The sequence below is a fragment of the Eubalaena glacialis genome, chromosome X (genome assembly GCF_028564815.1).
Source record: "Eubalaena glacialis isolate mEubGla1 chromosome X, mEubGla1.1.hap2.+ XY, whole genome shotgun sequence".
In the NCBI taxonomy this organism is placed as follows: Eukaryota; Metazoa; Chordata; class Mammalia; order Artiodactyla; family Balaenidae; genus Eubalaena; species Eubalaena glacialis.
In genome coordinates this window covers 14,575,677-14,580,882 of record NC_083736.1, presented here as the reverse complement: position 1 = coordinate 14,580,882, position 5,206 = coordinate 14,575,677, and the positions used below count along the sequence as shown (strand labels likewise).

General features: G+C 38.8%; 1 pseudogene; it reads left to right on the top strand.

Annotated features, from left to right (window-relative positions):
* Positions 1–2,902: 2,902 nt before the first annotated feature.
* Positions 2,903–3,714, top strand: LOC133081705 (transcription initiation factor TFIID subunit 9-like; annotated as a pseudogene).
* Positions 3,715–5,206: the final 1,492 nt, after the last annotated feature.

The window sequence follows — 5,206 nt, the reverse complement described above, 5'->3', positions numbered from 1 at the left end:
TGGGGAGAGGGAAGAGGGGAGGGACAAGATAGAGGTAGGGGATTAATAGGTGTAATCTACTAAGGAGTATAAGATAAATAAGTTATGAGGATATATTGTACAGCACAGGGAATATAGCCAATATTTTATAATAACTATAAATGGAATATACCCTCTAAAAATTGTGAACCACTATGTTGTACACCTGAAACTTAAATAATATTGTAAATGAACTATACCTCAATAAAAAAAGAAAAAAAAATATGTGAAATGGAAAACCAAGCTTTGCAGATTGATAAGGTGATAGATGGCAATACCAGCTGTTAAATCAACTGAAAGTTGACTCAGATAAACATGACACACACACAAAAATATATTCTGCTCTATTCGAAGTTCTGTTGTCTCCACTAAATAGCTGTGATGTTGCACAAGTTGCTAAAATTGGGAAAAGTAGTGATATCAATTATAGCAGCAGTAAAATTATTATTAGTTTACTAATAATATTAATGTTTAATAAAAATATTTGCCTCAAAAAGATGAAGTGTGCCTGTTGTAGACAGCATATCATGGATCATTATTCAAATATCCATTCTGCCAATCTCTGCCTTTTGATTGTTTAATCCACTTATATTTTATAACATAGGATCTACATCTACCATTTTGTTATTTGTTTTCTAAATACATGAATTATGTCATTTTTCTTCCTATATTCCTCCATTACTGCCTTCTCTTGTGTTAAGTACATATATTTAGTGTACCATTTTAATTCTCTTTTTATTTCTTTTATTATATTTTTTAGCTATTTTCTTAGCAACTGCCCTGGGGATTATAATTAACATCTTAACTTCCAATTGCCAAAGATAAAACAATTTGAACAACAAAATAACTAATGATAGCATTGGATTTTAACCCAATAAATAATATCCATGAGCCCATACTGAAATAAATAAATGATTGATTTGCATTTCGCTAATAATTAGTGATGTTGAGCATCTTTTCATGTGTTTGTTGGCCATCTGTATGTCTTCTTTGGAGAAATGTCTATTTAGATCTTCTCCCCATTTTTGGATTGGGTTGTTTGTTTTTTTGATATTGAGCTGCATGAGCTGTTTGTATATTTTGGAGATTAAGCCCTTGTCAGTTGCTTCATTTGCAAATATTTTCTCCCATTCTGAGGGTTGTCTTTTCATCTTGTTTATGGTTTCCTTTGCTGTGCAAAAGCTTTTAAGTTTCATTAGGTCCCATTTGCTTATTTTTGTTTTTATTTTCATTACTCTAGGAGGTGGGTCAAAAAAGATCTTGCTGCGATTTATGTCAAGAAGTGTTCTATGTTTTCCTCTAAGAGTTTTATAGTGTCTGGGCTTACATTTAGGTCTTTAATCCATTTTGAGTTTATTTTTGTATATGGTGTTAGGGAGTGTTCTAATTTTATTCTTTTACAGGTAGCTGTCCAGTTTTCCCAGCACCACTTATTGAAGAGACTGTCTTTTCTCCATTGTATATTCTTGCCTCCTTTATCAAAGATAAGGTGACCATATGTGTGTGGGTTTATTTCTGGGCTTTCTGTCCTGTTCCATTGATCTATATTTCTGTTTTTGTGCCAGTACCATACTGTCTTGATTACTTTAGCTTTGTAGTATAGTCTGAAGTCCAGGAGCCTGATTCCTCCAGCTCCGTTTTTCTTTCTCAAGATTGCTTTGGCTATTCGGGGTCTTAACACAACATTGTAAAGCAACTATACTCCAATAAAAGTTAATTTTAAAAAATGAATAAAGGGAGAAAAAATGATTGAATAATAAATGGAGATGAAGAAGCAAATATTCCATACAGAAGAATTTCAATTAATTTCATATGCAGAAAGAACAAGAGAAAGAGAAAATCACCCTTAGAACACCACAGCAATACCTGCTGCAGGCAAGATTCATTGATGTGTATGCATATGTCAAATTCATCCGATTGTACACTTTACATATGTGCAGTTTCTTGTATGTCAATTATACCTTAATACCACTGGAAAATGTATTAATCTAATGCATGTTATTCTCCAGTGAAAAGTTAATTTGGTGCTTCACTCAACTAGAGAAGGTAACCTTCTGTAGGCAGAGGAAGTGTTCCAATACCTATAGCTCAGGTACCAGAGCATATCCAGGCTCTGTTGGTCGTCTGCCCTTATACCCACACCCTTACCACTTCCCACTTCCAACAGCCAGCAACTGTGTTTGCCTGACGGATTTCTCTAGCTACTGAAGCCTAGTTTGCCTGCCATATGTCAGGCCAGAAGTGCCAGGAAATTAATGGCCCCAGAGGAACTGCCTTCAACCAGTGACTGCTGGGAACTGATTGGTATATAAATATCCCAGCTTCCTCATCCCTTGGGTGGAGTAACTGAAATGCGTGTTCCACACCATTTTCCAGAGTTCCACAACAAGATTATGCTCTCCAATTGCCTACAGAAGTACCTGACTTGATAATGTATCCTTTATTGGCTTCCTTCCCATACTTGTCTCACCTCCTCACTTCCCTACTGGCATTTGCTTTACTTCCAAATAAACTACTTGCACTTGAATCCTTGTCTCAGGACTGGCTTCTGGGGGTACCCAAACTAAGACAAATATGTAGTGGGCACTTTTAGTGAATAATGAGCATCTCTTAGAAATCTTGCTAACGAACATACCCCTCTTGAATAGAAAAGCTACCAAGAACTTCAAGAGCCTAAAATTTGGCCCCTCCCTGTCACGTGCAGGGTGCATGTGCAGAGGCGTCCTGAGCAAGCGCAGTGAGGACCATGTTGCTTCGGAACATCCTGCTCACCGGTACAACAGGGATTGGGAAAACCGCACTAGGCAAAGAACTTCCATCAAGATCAGGACTGAAATATGTTACTGTGGGTGATTTAGTTCGAGAAGTCTGATCACCGTATATCATGGAGTCTGGCAAGATGGCTTCTCCCAAGAGCATGCCAAAAGATACACAGATGATGGCACAAATCCTAAAGGATATGGGGATTATAGAATATGAGCCAAGAGTTATAAATCAGATGTTGGAGTTTGCCTTCCGATATGTAACCACAATTCTATATGATGCAAAAATTTATTCAACTCATGCTAAGAAAGCTACTGTTGATGCAGATGATGTGCGACTGGCAATCCAGTGTCGTGCTGACCAGTCATTTACCTCTCCTCCCCACGAGAGATTTTTTATTAGATATTGCAAGGCAAAGAAATCAAATCCCTTTGCCATTGAGGAAGCTATATTCAGGCCCTAGACTGCCACCTGATAGATATTGTTTGACTGCTCCAAATTATAGATTTAAGTAAGTCTTTACCACAAAAAGTACCTACTTCTGCGGGAAGAATAACAGTTCCACAGTTAAGTGTTGGTTCAGTTACTAGCAGACCAAGTACTCCCCCACTTGGCCCACCAACCCAACAAACCATGTCTGTGTCAACTAAAGTAGGGACTCCAGTGAACCTCAAAGGTTTACAGTACAGATGCCCACTTCAAAATCTCCAGCTGTAAAAGCATCAATTCCTGCAACGTCAGTAGTTCAGAATGTTCTAATTACTCCTTCATGAAATTAGGTTCAAAATCATTTTCATTACAACATGGTGTCATCACAAATACTGCCAATGAATCATCAAACGCATTGAAAAGAAAATGTGAAGAAGATTATGACATGACTATGATAATTTGCAATCTAGCCTTGATGCATGTAATATGTATAGTTGGTTTTGAATCCATTGCACTGAGATTAAACATGCGTGCTGGCTGTTTCCAAGTTGTGTTTTAAAAAAACAGTATTTAATGAGTAAATACGGTTACCATATTTTTCATCTGAGATGTTGTGTTGGACTTTAATAGGATTAGAAATGGTTTTTCGTCCGCCTTTAAGTGTAAAAAATAAGTTGTAATTCATCAGTTTGGGGAAAAAAAGAAAAAGGAACCTAAAATTTTGGGGTTTTTAAAATTTATTTACTTATTTTATTTATTTTTATTTTTGGCTGTGTTGTGTCTTCGTTGCTGCGCGCGGGCTTTCTCTTGCTGTGGCACGCGGGGGTCTACTCTTCATTGCAGTGCACGGGCTTGTCATTGTGGTGGCTTCTCTTGTTGCGGAGCACGGGCTCTAGGCGCACGGGCTTCAGTAGTTGTGTCACGCGGGCTCAGTAGTTGTGGCTTGCAGGCTCTAGAGCACAGGCTCAGTAGTTGTGGCGCACGGGCTTAGTTGCTCCATGGCATGTGGGATCTTCCCGGACCAGGACTCGAACCTGTGCCCCCTGCATTGGCAGGCAGATTCTTAACCACTGCGCCACCAGGGAAGCCCCAAATTTGTGGTTTTTTCAGCCTATAATATGTTTATAATTACTGTCTATAAAACCAGTGTGATTAAAAATAAGCAATAAAAATATATATATATATATAAGCAATAATATATGCAGCTGACTTAGAGTTGATTTGCTCCTCACCATTTCTGACGGAGAACTCAGGCAATGTTGGCCATCACGCAGTTTATTCTCAGCCTAACAGTATATATTTGTCTATTTGTCAGCAACTCTTCAGCCCTGGAGTTTTTGTTTTTGTGATCCCTTACTCATTTGTTTTCATAAGATACCTGAGAAGAAAAGACGAAAGCAAGCTCATTGCACAAAACTGCAGCTTTTTAAGGTGATTACTTATCCTAATGAGAGGGGGTGCTGAGCTCAAGGCTTGAACACAGTGGTTTTGACAGTGAACAATTTGCATCACGCATTAACGTGGCAATTACAAGCCTTGAGAAATCTAGATACTGGAAATGAAATGGTTCTGGAAATGGCAGCAGCTGACATGGTTACTTAACACCTCTGAGGGGAGAATGTTGGTAATTGTGATAGACTGCAAAAATTGCCCCAATTCTTTACCCTTCCCTGTATCAATATTCTCTTTGCAAAGTAACTCTGCAATGTTCTGCTGTGCCTTGGGGCTCAGCCATGTGGCTTACTTTAGGACAACCAGATAGAAATGAACAAGACACAAGCAGAGGCTTGAAAAGAGCTTCCAGGATTGGACTGGCTCGCTCCTGCCTTCTGCCAACACCATGAGAACATGCGCAGGATGGCCTGCTGGTAGATAAGAGACGTGTGGAGCAGAGCCGAGTAACCTCACTCATTTTAGCCAAGGCCATCATGGACCAGCTGACAGTCAGCTAATCGCCAGATAATGTGAGTGAGCCCAGGCAAGACCAGAGATACTG